The 11,246-nt window shown below is 42.4% G+C and overlaps 61 non-coding genes across 61 annotated transcripts; all 61 read left to right on the forward strand.

Moving 5' to 3' along the window:
• Positions 1 to 26: 26 nt before the first annotated feature.
• trnat-agu (transfer RNA threonine (anticodon AGU)) lies at positions 27 to 100 on the forward strand. The gene has a single exon. It is a non-coding gene; the product is annotated as a tRNA-Thr (tRNA).
• An 88-nt stretch (positions 101 to 188) lies between these two features.
• Positions 189 to 262, forward strand: trnat-ugu (transfer RNA threonine (anticodon UGU)). Its single transcript has one exon. It is a non-coding gene; the product is annotated as a tRNA-Thr (tRNA).
• Positions 263 to 421: 159 nt separating this feature from the next.
• trnat-agu (transfer RNA threonine (anticodon AGU)) lies at positions 422 to 495 on the forward strand. Its single transcript has one exon. It is a non-coding gene; the product is annotated as a tRNA-Thr (tRNA).
• An 88-nt stretch (positions 496 to 583) lies between these two features.
• trnat-cgu (transfer RNA threonine (anticodon CGU)) lies at positions 584 to 657 on the forward strand. The gene has a single exon. It is a non-coding gene; the product is annotated as a tRNA-Thr (tRNA).
• An 89-nt stretch (positions 658 to 746) lies between these two features.
• Positions 747 to 820, forward strand: trnat-agu (transfer RNA threonine (anticodon AGU)). Its single transcript has one exon. It is a non-coding gene; the product is annotated as a tRNA-Thr (tRNA).
• An 88-nt stretch (positions 821 to 908) lies between these two features.
• trnat-agu (transfer RNA threonine (anticodon AGU)) lies at positions 909 to 982 on the forward strand. Its single transcript has one exon. It is a non-coding gene; the product is annotated as a tRNA-Thr (tRNA).
• An 88-nt stretch (positions 983 to 1,070) lies between these two features.
• trnat-cgu (transfer RNA threonine (anticodon CGU)) lies at positions 1,071 to 1,144 on the forward strand. Its single transcript has one exon. It is a non-coding gene; the product is annotated as a tRNA-Thr (tRNA).
• An 89-nt stretch (positions 1,145 to 1,233) lies between these two features.
• Positions 1,234 to 1,307, forward strand: trnat-ugu (transfer RNA threonine (anticodon UGU)). The gene has a single exon. It is a non-coding gene; the product is annotated as a tRNA-Thr (tRNA).
• Positions 1,308 to 1,466: 159 nt separating this feature from the next.
• Positions 1,467 to 1,540, forward strand: trnat-agu (transfer RNA threonine (anticodon AGU)). Its single transcript has one exon. It is a non-coding gene; the product is annotated as a tRNA-Thr (tRNA).
• An 88-nt stretch (positions 1,541 to 1,628) lies between these two features.
• trnat-cgu (transfer RNA threonine (anticodon CGU)) lies at positions 1,629 to 1,702 on the forward strand. The gene has a single exon. It is a non-coding gene; the product is annotated as a tRNA-Thr (tRNA).
• Positions 1,703 to 1,791: 89 nt separating this feature from the next.
• Positions 1,792 to 1,867, forward strand: trnat-ugu (transfer RNA threonine (anticodon UGU)). The gene has a single exon. It is a non-coding gene; the product is annotated as a tRNA-Thr (tRNA).
• A 157-nt stretch (positions 1,868 to 2,024) lies between these two features.
• trnat-ugu (transfer RNA threonine (anticodon UGU)) lies at positions 2,025 to 2,098 on the forward strand. Its single transcript has one exon. It is a non-coding gene; the product is annotated as a tRNA-Thr (tRNA).
• Positions 2,099 to 2,257: 159 nt separating this feature from the next.
• trnat-agu (transfer RNA threonine (anticodon AGU)) lies at positions 2,258 to 2,331 on the forward strand. The gene has a single exon. It is a non-coding gene; the product is annotated as a tRNA-Thr (tRNA).
• Positions 2,332 to 2,419: 88 nt separating this feature from the next.
• trnat-ugu (transfer RNA threonine (anticodon UGU)) lies at positions 2,420 to 2,493 on the forward strand. Its single transcript has one exon. It is a non-coding gene; the product is annotated as a tRNA-Thr (tRNA).
• A 159-nt stretch (positions 2,494 to 2,652) lies between these two features.
• On the forward strand, positions 2,653 to 2,726 carry trnat-agu (transfer RNA threonine (anticodon AGU)). The gene has a single exon. It is a non-coding gene; the product is annotated as a tRNA-Thr (tRNA).
• Positions 2,727 to 2,814: 88 nt separating this feature from the next.
• Positions 2,815 to 2,888, forward strand: trnat-agu (transfer RNA threonine (anticodon AGU)). The gene has a single exon. It is a non-coding gene; the product is annotated as a tRNA-Thr (tRNA).
• An 88-nt stretch (positions 2,889 to 2,976) lies between these two features.
• Positions 2,977 to 3,050, forward strand: trnat-cgu (transfer RNA threonine (anticodon CGU)). Its single transcript has one exon. It is a non-coding gene; the product is annotated as a tRNA-Thr (tRNA).
• Positions 3,051 to 3,139: 89 nt separating this feature from the next.
• Positions 3,140 to 3,213, forward strand: trnat-ugu (transfer RNA threonine (anticodon UGU)). Its single transcript has one exon. It is a non-coding gene; the product is annotated as a tRNA-Thr (tRNA).
• A 159-nt stretch (positions 3,214 to 3,372) lies between these two features.
• trnat-agu (transfer RNA threonine (anticodon AGU)) lies at positions 3,373 to 3,446 on the forward strand. The gene has a single exon. It is a non-coding gene; the product is annotated as a tRNA-Thr (tRNA).
• Positions 3,447 to 3,534: 88 nt separating this feature from the next.
• Positions 3,535 to 3,608, forward strand: trnat-ugu (transfer RNA threonine (anticodon UGU)). Its single transcript has one exon. It is a non-coding gene; the product is annotated as a tRNA-Thr (tRNA).
• Positions 3,609 to 3,767: 159 nt separating this feature from the next.
• Positions 3,768 to 3,841, forward strand: trnat-agu (transfer RNA threonine (anticodon AGU)). Its single transcript has one exon. It is a non-coding gene; the product is annotated as a tRNA-Thr (tRNA).
• Positions 3,842 to 3,929: 88 nt separating this feature from the next.
• Positions 3,930 to 4,003, forward strand: trnat-cgu (transfer RNA threonine (anticodon CGU)). The gene has a single exon. It is a non-coding gene; the product is annotated as a tRNA-Thr (tRNA).
• An 89-nt stretch (positions 4,004 to 4,092) lies between these two features.
• On the forward strand, positions 4,093 to 4,166 carry trnat-agu (transfer RNA threonine (anticodon AGU)). Its single transcript has one exon. It is a non-coding gene; the product is annotated as a tRNA-Thr (tRNA).
• Positions 4,167 to 4,254: 88 nt separating this feature from the next.
• Positions 4,255 to 4,328, forward strand: trnat-agu (transfer RNA threonine (anticodon AGU)). The gene has a single exon. It is a non-coding gene; the product is annotated as a tRNA-Thr (tRNA).
• An 88-nt stretch (positions 4,329 to 4,416) lies between these two features.
• trnat-cgu (transfer RNA threonine (anticodon CGU)) lies at positions 4,417 to 4,490 on the forward strand. The gene has a single exon. It is a non-coding gene; the product is annotated as a tRNA-Thr (tRNA).
• An 89-nt stretch (positions 4,491 to 4,579) lies between these two features.
• trnat-ugu (transfer RNA threonine (anticodon UGU)) lies at positions 4,580 to 4,653 on the forward strand. The gene has a single exon. It is a non-coding gene; the product is annotated as a tRNA-Thr (tRNA).
• A 159-nt stretch (positions 4,654 to 4,812) lies between these two features.
• On the forward strand, positions 4,813 to 4,886 carry trnat-agu (transfer RNA threonine (anticodon AGU)). The gene has a single exon. It is a non-coding gene; the product is annotated as a tRNA-Thr (tRNA).
• An 88-nt stretch (positions 4,887 to 4,974) lies between these two features.
• Positions 4,975 to 5,048, forward strand: trnat-cgu (transfer RNA threonine (anticodon CGU)). The gene has a single exon. It is a non-coding gene; the product is annotated as a tRNA-Thr (tRNA).
• Positions 5,049 to 5,137: 89 nt separating this feature from the next.
• Positions 5,138 to 5,211, forward strand: trnat-ugu (transfer RNA threonine (anticodon UGU)). The gene has a single exon. It is a non-coding gene; the product is annotated as a tRNA-Thr (tRNA).
• Positions 5,212 to 5,370: 159 nt separating this feature from the next.
• trnat-agu (transfer RNA threonine (anticodon AGU)) lies at positions 5,371 to 5,444 on the forward strand. The gene has a single exon. It is a non-coding gene; the product is annotated as a tRNA-Thr (tRNA).
• Positions 5,445 to 5,532: 88 nt separating this feature from the next.
• trnat-cgu (transfer RNA threonine (anticodon CGU)) lies at positions 5,533 to 5,606 on the forward strand. Its single transcript has one exon. It is a non-coding gene; the product is annotated as a tRNA-Thr (tRNA).
• An 89-nt stretch (positions 5,607 to 5,695) lies between these two features.
• trnat-ugu (transfer RNA threonine (anticodon UGU)) lies at positions 5,696 to 5,771 on the forward strand. The gene has a single exon. It is a non-coding gene; the product is annotated as a tRNA-Thr (tRNA).
• A 157-nt stretch (positions 5,772 to 5,928) lies between these two features.
• Positions 5,929 to 6,002, forward strand: trnat-agu (transfer RNA threonine (anticodon AGU)). The gene has a single exon. It is a non-coding gene; the product is annotated as a tRNA-Thr (tRNA).
• Positions 6,003 to 6,090: 88 nt separating this feature from the next.
• Positions 6,091 to 6,164, forward strand: trnat-ugu (transfer RNA threonine (anticodon UGU)). The gene has a single exon. It is a non-coding gene; the product is annotated as a tRNA-Thr (tRNA).
• A 159-nt stretch (positions 6,165 to 6,323) lies between these two features.
• On the forward strand, positions 6,324 to 6,397 carry trnat-agu (transfer RNA threonine (anticodon AGU)). The gene has a single exon. It is a non-coding gene; the product is annotated as a tRNA-Thr (tRNA).
• Positions 6,398 to 6,485: 88 nt separating this feature from the next.
• On the forward strand, positions 6,486 to 6,559 carry trnat-cgu (transfer RNA threonine (anticodon CGU)). Its single transcript has one exon. It is a non-coding gene; the product is annotated as a tRNA-Thr (tRNA).
• Positions 6,560 to 6,648: 89 nt separating this feature from the next.
• Positions 6,649 to 6,722, forward strand: trnat-agu (transfer RNA threonine (anticodon AGU)). Its single transcript has one exon. It is a non-coding gene; the product is annotated as a tRNA-Thr (tRNA).
• An 88-nt stretch (positions 6,723 to 6,810) lies between these two features.
• Positions 6,811 to 6,884, forward strand: trnat-agu (transfer RNA threonine (anticodon AGU)). The gene has a single exon. It is a non-coding gene; the product is annotated as a tRNA-Thr (tRNA).
• Positions 6,885 to 6,972: 88 nt separating this feature from the next.
• On the forward strand, positions 6,973 to 7,046 carry trnat-cgu (transfer RNA threonine (anticodon CGU)). Its single transcript has one exon. It is a non-coding gene; the product is annotated as a tRNA-Thr (tRNA).
• Positions 7,047 to 7,135: 89 nt separating this feature from the next.
• Positions 7,136 to 7,209, forward strand: trnat-agu (transfer RNA threonine (anticodon AGU)). Its single transcript has one exon. It is a non-coding gene; the product is annotated as a tRNA-Thr (tRNA).
• An 88-nt stretch (positions 7,210 to 7,297) lies between these two features.
• trnat-agu (transfer RNA threonine (anticodon AGU)) lies at positions 7,298 to 7,371 on the forward strand. The gene has a single exon. It is a non-coding gene; the product is annotated as a tRNA-Thr (tRNA).
• Positions 7,372 to 7,459: 88 nt separating this feature from the next.
• Positions 7,460 to 7,533, forward strand: trnat-cgu (transfer RNA threonine (anticodon CGU)). The gene has a single exon. It is a non-coding gene; the product is annotated as a tRNA-Thr (tRNA).
• Positions 7,534 to 7,622: 89 nt separating this feature from the next.
• trnat-ugu (transfer RNA threonine (anticodon UGU)) lies at positions 7,623 to 7,696 on the forward strand. The gene has a single exon. It is a non-coding gene; the product is annotated as a tRNA-Thr (tRNA).
• A 159-nt stretch (positions 7,697 to 7,855) lies between these two features.
• Positions 7,856 to 7,929, forward strand: trnat-agu (transfer RNA threonine (anticodon AGU)). Its single transcript has one exon. It is a non-coding gene; the product is annotated as a tRNA-Thr (tRNA).
• An 88-nt stretch (positions 7,930 to 8,017) lies between these two features.
• On the forward strand, positions 8,018 to 8,091 carry trnat-ugu (transfer RNA threonine (anticodon UGU)). Its single transcript has one exon. It is a non-coding gene; the product is annotated as a tRNA-Thr (tRNA).
• A 159-nt stretch (positions 8,092 to 8,250) lies between these two features.
• trnat-agu (transfer RNA threonine (anticodon AGU)) lies at positions 8,251 to 8,324 on the forward strand. Its single transcript has one exon. It is a non-coding gene; the product is annotated as a tRNA-Thr (tRNA).
• Positions 8,325 to 8,412: 88 nt separating this feature from the next.
• Positions 8,413 to 8,486, forward strand: trnat-cgu (transfer RNA threonine (anticodon CGU)). Its single transcript has one exon. It is a non-coding gene; the product is annotated as a tRNA-Thr (tRNA).
• An 89-nt stretch (positions 8,487 to 8,575) lies between these two features.
• Positions 8,576 to 8,649, forward strand: trnat-agu (transfer RNA threonine (anticodon AGU)). Its single transcript has one exon. It is a non-coding gene; the product is annotated as a tRNA-Thr (tRNA).
• An 88-nt stretch (positions 8,650 to 8,737) lies between these two features.
• On the forward strand, positions 8,738 to 8,811 carry trnat-agu (transfer RNA threonine (anticodon AGU)). The gene has a single exon. It is a non-coding gene; the product is annotated as a tRNA-Thr (tRNA).
• Positions 8,812 to 8,899: 88 nt separating this feature from the next.
• trnat-cgu (transfer RNA threonine (anticodon CGU)) lies at positions 8,900 to 8,973 on the forward strand. The gene has a single exon. It is a non-coding gene; the product is annotated as a tRNA-Thr (tRNA).
• Positions 8,974 to 9,062: 89 nt separating this feature from the next.
• trnat-ugu (transfer RNA threonine (anticodon UGU)) lies at positions 9,063 to 9,136 on the forward strand. The gene has a single exon. It is a non-coding gene; the product is annotated as a tRNA-Thr (tRNA).
• Positions 9,137 to 9,295: 159 nt separating this feature from the next.
• Positions 9,296 to 9,369, forward strand: trnat-agu (transfer RNA threonine (anticodon AGU)). The gene has a single exon. It is a non-coding gene; the product is annotated as a tRNA-Thr (tRNA).
• An 88-nt stretch (positions 9,370 to 9,457) lies between these two features.
• On the forward strand, positions 9,458 to 9,531 carry trnat-ugu (transfer RNA threonine (anticodon UGU)). Its single transcript has one exon. It is a non-coding gene; the product is annotated as a tRNA-Thr (tRNA).
• Positions 9,532 to 9,690: 159 nt separating this feature from the next.
• trnat-agu (transfer RNA threonine (anticodon AGU)) lies at positions 9,691 to 9,764 on the forward strand. Its single transcript has one exon. It is a non-coding gene; the product is annotated as a tRNA-Thr (tRNA).
• An 88-nt stretch (positions 9,765 to 9,852) lies between these two features.
• On the forward strand, positions 9,853 to 9,926 carry trnat-cgu (transfer RNA threonine (anticodon CGU)). Its single transcript has one exon. It is a non-coding gene; the product is annotated as a tRNA-Thr (tRNA).
• An 89-nt stretch (positions 9,927 to 10,015) lies between these two features.
• Positions 10,016 to 10,089, forward strand: trnat-agu (transfer RNA threonine (anticodon AGU)). Its single transcript has one exon. It is a non-coding gene; the product is annotated as a tRNA-Thr (tRNA).
• An 88-nt stretch (positions 10,090 to 10,177) lies between these two features.
• On the forward strand, positions 10,178 to 10,251 carry trnat-agu (transfer RNA threonine (anticodon AGU)). The gene has a single exon. It is a non-coding gene; the product is annotated as a tRNA-Thr (tRNA).
• An 88-nt stretch (positions 10,252 to 10,339) lies between these two features.
• On the forward strand, positions 10,340 to 10,413 carry trnat-cgu (transfer RNA threonine (anticodon CGU)). Its single transcript has one exon. It is a non-coding gene; the product is annotated as a tRNA-Thr (tRNA).
• Positions 10,414 to 10,502: 89 nt separating this feature from the next.
• On the forward strand, positions 10,503 to 10,576 carry trnat-ugu (transfer RNA threonine (anticodon UGU)). Its single transcript has one exon. It is a non-coding gene; the product is annotated as a tRNA-Thr (tRNA).
• A 321-nt stretch (positions 10,577 to 10,897) lies between these two features.
• On the forward strand, positions 10,898 to 10,971 carry trnat-agu (transfer RNA threonine (anticodon AGU)). The gene has a single exon. It is a non-coding gene; the product is annotated as a tRNA-Thr (tRNA).
• Positions 10,972 to 11,059: 88 nt separating this feature from the next.
• On the forward strand, positions 11,060 to 11,133 carry trnat-cgu (transfer RNA threonine (anticodon CGU)). The gene has a single exon. It is a non-coding gene; the product is annotated as a tRNA-Thr (tRNA).
• The last annotated feature ends 113 nt before the right edge of the window (positions 11,134 to 11,246 follow it).

An 11,246-nucleotide genomic window follows, 5' to 3' on the forward strand; every position in this document is an offset into this window, starting at 1 on the left:
GAATTTGTGAAAAAGACCTTCACAGAGGTGCTGTGGCTTAGTTGGTCAAAGTGCCTGTCTAGTAAACAGGAGATCCTGGGTTAAAATCCCAGCAGCGCCTCCCCTGGGTAGTCTTGACTTCAACTTTTTGCTCTCATATTTGAGAAAATTAACGACCGTATGAAATTTGTTAGAAAGACCTTCACAGAGGCGCTGTGGCTTAGTTGGTTAAAGTGCCTGTCTTGTAAACAGGAGATCCTGGGTTCAAATCCCAGCAGCGCCTCAAAGACAAAAATAGTCACAGCACTAAATGAGAAAGGATCAGACTGAATCTTTTTGGTGACGCACTGCCTGCTGCAATACAGTGTAGACTTCAACTTTTTGGTTTCATATTGGTGAAAATTAAAGACGGTTTAGAATTTGTGAAAAAGACCTTCACAGAAGTGCTGTGGCTTAGTTGGTCAAAGTGCCTGTCTAGTAAACAGGAGATCCTGGGTTCAAATCCCAGCAGCACCTCTCCTGGGTAGTCTTGACTTCAACATTTTGCTCTCATATTTGAGAAAATTAACGACCGTATGAAATTTGTTAAAAAGACCTTCACAGAGGCGCTGTGGCTTAGTTGGTCAAAGTGCCTGTCTCGTAAACAGGAGATCCTGGGTTCAATTCCCAGCAGTGCCTGTGACAAAGCAGAGTAGCCTTCAGCTTTATTGTTTCATATCTGTGAATATGACCGAAAGTTCAAAATCTAAGGAATAGTCAGTCAGACAGGCGCTGTGGCTTAGTTGGTCAAAGTGCCTGTCTAGTAAACAGGAGATCCTGGGTTCAAATCCCTGCAGCGCCTCTCCTGGGTAGTCTTGTCTTCAACTTTTTGCTCTCATATTTGAGAAAATTAACGACCGTTTAAAATTTGTGAAAAAGACCTTCACAGAGGTGCTGTGGCTTAGTTGGTCAAAGTGCCTGTCTAGTAAACAGGAGATCCTGGGTTCAAATCGCAGCAGCACCTCTCCTGGGTAGTCTTGACTTCAACGTTTTGCTCTCATATTTGAGAAAATTAACGACCGTATGAAATTTGTTAAAAAGACCTTCACAGAGGCGCTGTGGCTTAGTTGGTCAAAGTGCCTGTCTCGTAAACAGGAGATCCTGGGTTCAATTCCCAGCAGTGCCTGTGACAAAGCAGAGTATCCTTCAGCTTTATTGTTTCATACCTGTGAATATGACCGAAAGTTCAAAATCTAAGGAATAGTCAGTCAGATAGGCGCTGTGGCTTAGTTGGTCAAAGTGCCTGTCTTGTAAACAGGAGATCCTGGGTTCAAATCCCAGCAGTGCCTCAAAGAGAAAAATAGTCATAGCGCTAAATGAGAAAGGATCAGACTGAATCTTTTTGGTGATGCACTGTCTGTTACAATACAGTGTAAACTTCAACTTTTTGGTTTCATATTTGTGAAAATTAAAGACAGTTTAGAATTTGTGAAAAAGACTTTCACAGAGGTGCTGTGGCTTAGTTGGTCAAAGTGCCTGTCTAGTAAACAGGAGATCCAGGGTTCAAATCCCAGCAGCGCCTCTCCTGGGTAGTCTTGACTTCAACTTTTTGCTCTCATATTTGAGAAAATTAACGACCGTATGAAATTTGTTAAAAAGACCTTCACAGAGGCGCTGTGGCTTAGTTGGTCAAAGTGCCTGTCTCGTAAACAGGAGATCCTGGGTTCAATTCCCAGCAGTGCCTGTGACAAAGCAGAGTAGCCTTCAGCTTTATTGTTTCATATCTGTGAATATGACCGAAAGTTCAAAATCTAAGGAATAGTCAGTCAGATAGGCGCTGTGGCTTAGTTGGTCAAAGTGCCTGTCTTGTAAACAGGAGATCCTGGGTTCAAATCCCAGCAGTGCATCAAAGAGAAAAATAGTCATAGCGCTAAATGAGAAAGGATCAGACTGAATCTTTTTGGTGACGCACTGTCTGTTACAATACAGTGTAAACTTCAACTTTTTGGTTTCATATTGGTGAAAATTAAAGACGGTTTAGAATTTGTGAAAAAGACCTTCACAGAGGTGCTGTGGCTTAGTTGGTTAAAGTGCCTGTCTTGTAAACAGGAGATCCTGGGTTCAAATCCCAGCAGCGCCTCAAAGACAAAAATAGTCAGAGCACTAAATGAGAAAGGAACAGACTGAATCTTTTTGGTGACGCACTGCCTGCTGCAATACAGTGTAGACTTCAACTTTTTGGTTTCATATTGGTGAAAATTAAAGACGGTTTAGAATTTGTGAAAAAGACCTTCACAGAGGTGCTGTGGCTTAGTTGGTCAAAGTGCCTGTCTAGTAAACAGGAGATCCTGGGTTAAAATCCCAGCAGCGCCTCCCCTGGGTAGTCTTGACTTCAACTTTTTGCTCTCATATTTGAGAAAATTAACGACCGTATGAAATTTGTTAAAAAGACCTTCACAGAGGCGCTGTGGCTTAGTTGGTTAAAGTGCCTGTCTTGTAAACAGGAGATCCTGGGTTCAAATCCCAGCAGCGCCTCAAAGACAAAAATAGTCAGAGCACTAAATGAGAAAGGAACAGACTGAATCTTTTTGGTGACGCACTGCCTGCTGCAATACAGTGTAGACTTCAACTTTTTGGTTTCATATTGGTGAAAATTAAAGACGGTTTAGAATTTGTGAAAAAGACCTTCACAGAAGTGCTGTGGCTTAGTTGGTCAAAGTGCCTGTCTAGTAAACAAGAGATCCTGGGTTCAAATCCCAGCAGGGCCTCTCCTGGGTAGTCTTGTCTTCAACTTTTTGCTCTCATATTTGAGAAAATTAACGACCGTTTAAAATTTGTGAAAAAGACCTTCACAGAGGTGCTGTGGCTTAGTTGGTCAAAGTGCCTGTCTAGTAAACAGGAGATCCTGGGTTCAAATCGCAGCAGCACCTCTCCTGGGTAGTCTTGACTTCAACGTTTTGCTCTCATATTTGAGAAAATTAACGACCGTATGAAATTTGTTAAAAAGACCTTCACAGAGGCGCTGTGGCTTAGTTGGTCAAAGTGCCTGTCTCGTAAACAGGAGATCCTGGGTTCAATTCCCAGCAGTGCCTGTGACAAAGCAGAGTATCCTTCAGCTTTATTGTTTCATACCTGTGAATATGACCGAAAGTTCAAAATCTAAGGAATAGTCAGTCAGATAGGCGCTGTGGCTTAGTTGGTCAAAGTGCCTGTCTTGTAAACAGGAGATCCTGGGTTCAAATCCCAGCAGTGCCTCAAAGAGAAAAATAGTCATAGCGCTAAATGAGAAAGGATCAGACTGAATCTTTTTGGTGACGCACTGTCTGTTACAATACAGTGTAAACTTCAACTTTTTGGTTTCATATTGGTGAAAATTAAAGACGGTTTAGAATTTGTGAAAAAGACCTTCACAGAGGTGCTGTGGCTTAGTTGGTCAAAGTGCCTGTCTAGTAAACAGGAGATCCTGGGTTAAAATCCCAGCAGCGCCTCCCCTGGGTAGTCTTGACTTCAACTTTTTGCTCTCATATTTGAGAAAATTAACGACCGTATGAAATTTGTTAGAAAGACCTTCACAGAGGCGCTGTGGCTTAGTTGGTTAAAGTGCCTGTCTTGTAAACAGGAGATCCTGGGTTCAAATCCCAGCAGCGCCTCAAAGACAAAAATAGTCAGAGCACTAAATGAGAAAGGATCAGACTGAATCTTTTTGGTGACGCACTGCCTGCTGCAATACAGTGTAGACTTCAACTTTTTGGTTTCATATTGGTGAAAATTAAAGACGGTTTAGAATTTGTGAAAAAGACCTTCACAGAAGTGCTGTGGCTTAGTTGGTCAAAGTGCCTGTCTAGTAAACAGGAGATCCTGGGTTCAAATCCCAGCAGCACCTCTCCTGGGTAGTCTTGACTTCAACGTTTTGCTCTCATATTTGAGAAAATTAACGACCGTATGAAATTTGTTAAAAAGACCTTCACAGAGGCGCTGTGGCTTAGTTGGTCAAAGTGCCTGTCTCGTAAACAGGAGATCCTGGGTTCAATTCCCAGCAGTGCCTGTGACAAAGCAGAGTAGCCTTCAGCTTTATTGTTTCATATCTGTGAATATGACCGAAAGTTCAAAATCTAAGGAATAGTCAGTCAGACAGGCGCTGTGGCTTAGTTGGTCAAAGTGCCTGTCTAGTAAACAGGAGATCCTGGGTTCAAATCCCTGCAGCGCCTCTCCTGGGTAGTCTTGTCTTCAACTTTTTGCTCTCATATTTGAGAAAATTAACGACCGTTTAAAATTTGTGAAAAAGACCTTCACAGAGGTGCTGTGGCTTAGTTGGTCAAAGTGCCTGTCTAGTAAACAGGAGATCCTGGGTTCAAATCGCAGCAGCACCTCTCCTGGGTAGTCTTGACTTCAACGTTTTGCTCTCATATTTGAGAAAATTAACGACCGTATGAAATTTGTTAAAAAGACCTTCACAGAGGCGCTGTGGCTTAGTTGGTCAAAGTGCCTGTCTCGTAAACAGGAGATCCTGGGTTCAATTCCCAGCAGTGCCTGTGACAAAGCAGAGTATCCTTCAGCTTTATTGTTTCATACCTGTGAATATGACCGAAAGTTCAAAATCTAAGGAATAGTCAGTCAGATAGGCGCTGTGGCTTAGTTGGTCAAAGTGCCTGTCTTGTAAACAGGAGATCCTGGGTTCAAATCCCAGCAGTGCCTCAAAGAGAAAAATAGTCATAGCGCTAAATGAGAAAGGATCAGACTGAATCTTTTTGGTGATGCACTGTCTGTTACAATACAGTGTAAACTTCAACTTTTTGGTTTCATATTTGTGAAAATTAAAGACAGTTTAGAATTTGTGAAAAAGACTTTCACAGAGGTGCTGTGGCTTAGTTGGTCAAAGTGCCTGTCTAGTAAACAGGAGATCCAGGGTTCAAATCCCAGCAGCGGCTCTCCTGGGTAGTCTTGACTTCAACTTTTTGCTCTCATATTTGAGAAAATTAACGACCGTATGAAATTTGTTAAAAAGACCTTCACAGAGGCGCTGTGGCTTAGTTGGTCAAAGTGCCTGTCTCGTAAACAGGAGATCCTGGGTTCAATTCCCAGCAGTGCCTGTGACAAAGCAGAGTATCCTTCAGCTTTATTGTTTCATACCTGTGAATATGACCGAAAGTTCAAAATCTAAGGAATAGTCAGTCAGATAGGCGCTGTGGCTTAGTTGGTCAAAGTGCCTGTCTTGTAAACAGGAGATCCTGGGTTCAAATCCCAGCAGTGCCTCAAAGAGAAAAATAGTCATAGCGCTAAATGAGAAAGGATCAGACTGAATCTTTTTGGTGATGCACTGTCTGTTACAATACAGTGTAAACTTCAACTTTTTGGTTTCATATTTGTGAAAATTAAAGACAGTTTAGAATTTGTGAAAAAGACTTTCACAGAGGTGCTGTGGCTTAGTTGGTCAAAGTGCCTGTCTAGTAAACAGGAGATCCAGGGTTCAAATCCCAGCAGCGGCTCTCCTGGGTAGTCTTGACTTCAACTTTTTGCTCTCATATTTGAGAAAATTAACGACCGTATGAAATTTGTTAAAAAGACCTTCACAGAGGCGCTGTGGCTTAGTTGGTCAAAGTGCCTGTCTCGTAAACAGGAGATCCTGGGTTCAATTCCCAGCAGTGCCTGTGACAAAGCAGAGTAGCCTTCAGCTTTATTGTTTCATATCTGTGAATATGACCGAAAGTTCAAAATCTAAGGAATAGTCAGTCAGATAGGCGCTGTGGCTTAGTTGGTCAAAGTGCCTGTCTTGTAAACAGGAGATCCTGGGTTCAAATCCCAGCAGTGCATCAAAGAGAAAAATAGTCATAGCGCTAAATGAGAAAGGATCAGACTGAATCTTTTTGGTGACGCACTGTCTGTTACAATACAGTGTAAACTTCAACTTTTTGGTTTCATATTGGTGAAAATTAAAGACGGTTTAGAATTTGTGAAAAAGACCTTCACAGAGGTGCTGTGGCTTAGTTGGTCAAAGTGCCTGTCTAGTAAACAGGAGATCCTGGGTTAAAATCCCAGCAGCGCCTCCCCTGGGTAGTCTTGACTTCAACTTTTTGCTCTCATATTTGAGAAAATTAACGACCGTATGAAATTTGTTAAAAAGACCTTCACAGAGGCGCTGTGGCTTAGTTGGTTAAAGTGCCTGTCTTGTAAACAGGAGATCCTGGGTTCAAATCCCAGCAGCGCCTCAAAGACAAAAATAGTCAGAGCACTAAATGAGAAAGAATCAGACTGAATCTTTTTGGTGACGCACTGCCTGCTGCAATACAGTGTAGACTTCAACTTTTTGGTTTCATATTGGTGAAAATTAAAGACGGTTTAGAATTTGTGAAAAAGACCTTCACAGAAGTGCTGTGGCTTAGTTGGTCAAAGTGCCTGTCTAGTAAACAGGAGATCCTGGGTTCAAATCCCAGCAGCACCTCTCCTGGGTAGTCTTGACTTCAACGTTTTGCTCTCATATTTGAGAAAATTAACGACCGTATGAAATTTGTTAAAAAGACCTTCACAGAGGCGCTGTGGCTTAGTTGGTCAAAGTGCCTGTCTCGTAAACAGGAGATCCTGGGTTCAATTCCCAGCAGCGCCTGTGACAAAGCAGAGTAGCCTTCAGCTTTATTGTTTCATATCTGTGAATATGACCGAAAGTTCAAAATCTAAGGAATAGTCAGTCAGACAGGCGCTGTGGCTTAGTTGGTCAAAGTGCCTGTCTAGTAAACAGGAGATCCTGGGTTCAAATCCCTGCAGCGCCTCTCCTGGGTAGTCTTGTCTTCAACTTTTTGCTCTCATATTTGAGAAAATTAACGACCGTTTAAAATTTGTGAAAAAGACCTTCACAGAGGTGCTGTGGCTTAGTTGGTCAAAGTGCCTGTCTAGTAAACAGGAGATCCTGGGTTCAAATCCCAGCAGCACCTCTCCTGGGTAGTCTTGACTTCAACGTTTTGCTCTCATATTTGAGAAAATTAACGACCGTATGAAATTTGTTAAAAAGACCTTCACAGAGGCGCTGTGGCTTAGTTGGTCAAAGTGCCTGTCTCGTAAACAGGAGATCCTGGGTTCAATTCCCAGCAGCGCCTGTGACAAAGCAGAGTAGCCTTCAGCTTTATTGTTTCATATCTGTGAATATGACCGAAAGTTCAAAATCTAAGGAATAGTCAGTCAGACAGGCGCTGTGGCTTAGTTGGTCAAAGTGCCTGTCTAGTAAACAGGAGATCCTGGGTTCAAATCCCTGCAGCGCCTCTCCTGGGTAGTCTTGTCTTCAACTTTTTGCTCTCATATTTGAGAAAATTAACGACCGTTTAAAATTTGTGAAAAAGACCTTCACAGAGGTGCTGTGGCTTAGTTGGTCAAAGTGCCTGTCTAGTAAACAGGAGATCCTGGGTTCAAATCGCAGCAGCACCTCTCCTGGGTAGTCTTGACTTCAACGTTTTGCTCTCATATTTGAGAAAATTAACGACCGTATGAAATTTGTTAAAAAGACCTTCACAGAGGCGCTGTGGCTTAGTTGGTCAAAGTGCCTGTCTCGTAAACAGGAGATCCTGGGTTCAATTCCCAGCAGTGCCTGTGACAAAGCAGAGTATCCTTCAGCTTTATTGTTTCATACCTGTGAATATGACCGAAAGTTCAAAATCTAAGGAATAGTCAGTCAGATAGGCGCTGTGGCTTAGTTGGTCAAAGTGCCTGTCTTGTAAACAGGAGATCCTGGGTTCAAATCCCAGCAGTGCCTCAAAGAGAAAAATAGTCATAGCGCTAAATGAGAAAGGATCAGACTGAATCTTTTTGGTGACGCACTGTCTGTTACAATACAGTGTAAACTTCAACTTTTTGGTTTCATATTGGTGAAAATTAAAGACGGTTTAGAATTTGTGAAAAAGACCTTCACAGAGGTGCTGTGGCTTAGTTGGTCAAAGTGCCTGTCTAGTAAACAGGAGATCCTGGGTTAAAATCCCAGCAGCGCCTCCCCTGGGTAGTCTTGACTTCAACTTTTTGCTCTCATATTTGAGAAAATTAACGACCGTATGAAATTTGTTAAAAAGACCTTCACAGAGGCGCTGTGGCTTAGTTGGTTAAAGTGCCTGTCTTGTAAACAGGAGATCCTGGGTTCAAATCCCAGCAGCGCCTCAAAGACAAAAATAGTCAGAGCACTAAATGAGAAAGAATCAGACTGAATCTTTTTGGTGACGCACTGCCTGCTGCAATACAGTGTAGACTTCAACTTTTTGGTTTCATATTGGTGAAAATTAAAGACGGTTTAGAATTTGTGAAAAAGACCTTCACAGAAGTGCTGTGGCTTAGTTGGTCAAAGTGCCTGTCTAGTAAACAGGAGATCCTGGGTTCAAATCCCAGCAGCACCTCTCCTGGGTAGTCTTGACTTCAACGTTTTGCTCTCATATTTGAGAAAATTAACGACCGTATGAAATTTGTTAAAAAGACCTTCACAGAGGCGCTGTGGCTTAGTTGGTCAAAGTGCCTGTCTCGTAAACAGGAGATCCTGGGTTCAATTCCCAGCAGTGCCTGTGACAAAGCAGAGTAGCCTTCAGCTTTATTGTTTCATATCTGTGAATATGACCGAAAGTTCAAAATCTAAGGAATAGTCAGTCAGACAGGCGCTGTGGCTTAGTTGGTCAAAGTGCCTGTCTAGTAAACAGGAGATCCTGGGTTCAAATTCCTGCAGCGCCTCTCCTGGGTAGTCTTGTCTTCAACTTTTTGCTCTCATATTTGAGAAAATTAACGACCGTTTAAAATTTGTGAAAAAGACCTTCACAGAGGTGCTGTGGCTTAGTTGGTCAAAGTGCCTGTCTAGTAAACAGGAGATCCTGGGTTCAAATCGCAGCAGCACCTCTCCTGGGTAGTCTTGACTTCAACGTTTTGCTCTCATATTTGAGAAAATTAACGACCGTATGAAATTTGTTAAAAAGACCTTCACAGAGGCGCTGTGGCTTAGTTGGTCAAAGTGCCTGTCTCGTAAACAGGAGATCCTGGGTTCAATTCCCAGCAGTGCCTGTGACAAAGCAGAGTATCCTTCAGCTTTATTGTTTCATACCTGTGAATATGACCGAAAGTTCAAAATCTAAGGAATAGTCAGTCAGATAGGCGCTGTGGCTTAGTTGGTCAAAGTGCCTGTCTTGTAAACAGGAGATCCTGGGTTCAAATCCCAGCAGTGCCTCAAAGAGAAAAATAGTCATAGTGCTAAATGAGAAAGGATCAGACTGAATCTTTTTGGTGATGCACTGTCTGTTACAATACAGTGTAAACTTCAACTTTTTGGTTTCATATTGGTGAAAATTAAAGACGGTTTAGAATTTGTGAAAAAGACCTTCACAGAGGTGCTGTGGCTTAGTTGGTCAAAGTGCCTGTCTAGTAAACAGGAGATCCTGGTTTCAAATCCCTGCAGCGCCTCTCCTGGGTAGTCTTGACTTCAACTTTTTGCTCTCATATTTGAGAAAATTAACGACCGTATGAAATTTGTTAAAAAGACCTTCACAGAGGCGCTGTGGCTTAGTTGGTTAAAGTGCCTGTCTTGTAAACAGGAGATCCTGGGTTCAAATCCCAGCAGCGCCTCAAAGACAAAAATAGTCAGAGCACTAAATGAGAAAGGATCAGACTGAATCTTTTTGGTGACGCACTGCCTGCTGCAATACAGTGTAGACTTCAACTTTTTGGTTTCATATTGGTGAAAATTAAAGACGGTTTAGAATTTGTGAAAAAGACCTTCACAGAAGTGCTGTGGCTTAGTTGGTCAAAGTGCCTGTCTAGTAAACAGGAGATCCTGGGTTCAAATCCCAGCAGCACCTCTCCTGGGTAGTCTTGACTTCAACGTTTTGCTCTCATATTTGAGAAAATTAACGACCGTATGAAATTTGTTAAAAAGACCTTCACAGAGGCGCTGTGGCTTAGTTGGTCAAAGTGCCTGTCTCGTAAACAGGAGATCCTGGGTTCAATTCCCAGCAGTGCCTGTGACAAAGCAGAGTAGCCTTCAGCTTTATTGTTTCATATCTGTGAATATGACCGAAAGTTCAAAATCTAAGGAATAGTCAGTCAGACAGGCGCTGTGGCTTAGTTGGTCAAAGTGCCTGTCTAGTAAACAGGAGATCCTGGGTTCAAATCCCTGCAGCGCCTCTCCTGGGTAGTCTTGTCTTCAACTTTTTGCTCTCATATTTGAGAAAATTAACGACCGTTTAAAATTTGTGAAAAAGACCTTCACAGAGGTGCTGTGGCTTAGTTGGTCAAAGTGCCTGTCTAGTAAACAGGAGATCCTGGGTTCAAATCGCAGCAGCACCTCTCCTGGGTAGTCTTGACTTCAACGTTTTGCTCTCATATTTGAGAAAATTAACGACCGTATGAAATTTGTTAAAAAGACCTTCACAGAGGCGCTGTGGCTTAGTTGGTCAAAGTGCCTGTCTCGTAAACTGGAGATCCTGGGTTCAATTCCCAGCAGTGCCTGTGACAAATCAGAGTATCCTTCAGCTTTATTGTTTCATACCTGTGAATATGACCGAAAGTTCAAAATCTAAGGAATAGTCAGTCAGATAGGCGCTGTGGCTTAGTTGGTCAAAGTGCCTGTCTTGTAAACAGGAGATCCTGGGTTCAAATCCCAGCAGTGCCTCAAAGAGAAAAATAGTCATAGCGCTAAATGAGAAAGGATCAGACTGAATCTTTTTGGTGATGCACTGTCTGTTACAATACAGTGTAAACTTCAACTTTTTGGTTTCATATTGGTGAAAATTAAAGACGGTTTAGAATTTGTGAAAAAGACCTTCACAGAGGTGCTGTGGCTTAGTTGGTCAAAGTGCCCGTCTAGTAAACAGGAGATCCTGGTTTCAAATCCCTGCAGCGCCTCTCCTGGGTAGTCTTGTCTTCAACTTTTTGCTCTCATATTTGAGAAAATTAACGACCGTTTAAAATTTGTGAAAAAGACCTTCACAGAGGTGCTGTGGCTTAGTTGGTCAAAGTGCCTGTCTAGTAAACAGGAGATCCTGGGTTCAAATCGCAGCAGCACCTCTCCTGGGTAGTCTTGACTTCAACGTTTTGCTCTCATATTTGAGAAAATTAACGACCGTATGAAATTTGTTAAAAAGACCTTCACAGAGGCGCTGTGGCTTAGTTGGTCAAAGTGCCTGTCTCGTAAACAGGAGATCCTGGGTTCAATTCCCAGCAGTGCCTGTGACAAAGCAGAGTATCCTTCAGCTTTATTGTTTCATATCTGTGAATATGACCGAAAGTTCAAAATCTAAGGAATAGTCAGTCAGATAGGTGCTTTGGCTTAATTGGTCAAA

This window comes from Anarhichas minor, unplaced genomic scaffold (assembly GCF_050575085.1).
Source record: "Anarhichas minor isolate MPS153535 unplaced genomic scaffold, ASM5057508v1 ptg000069l, whole genome shotgun sequence".
In the NCBI taxonomy this organism is placed as follows: domain Eukaryota; kingdom Metazoa; phylum Chordata; class Actinopteri; order Perciformes; family Anarhichadidae; genus Anarhichas; species Anarhichas minor.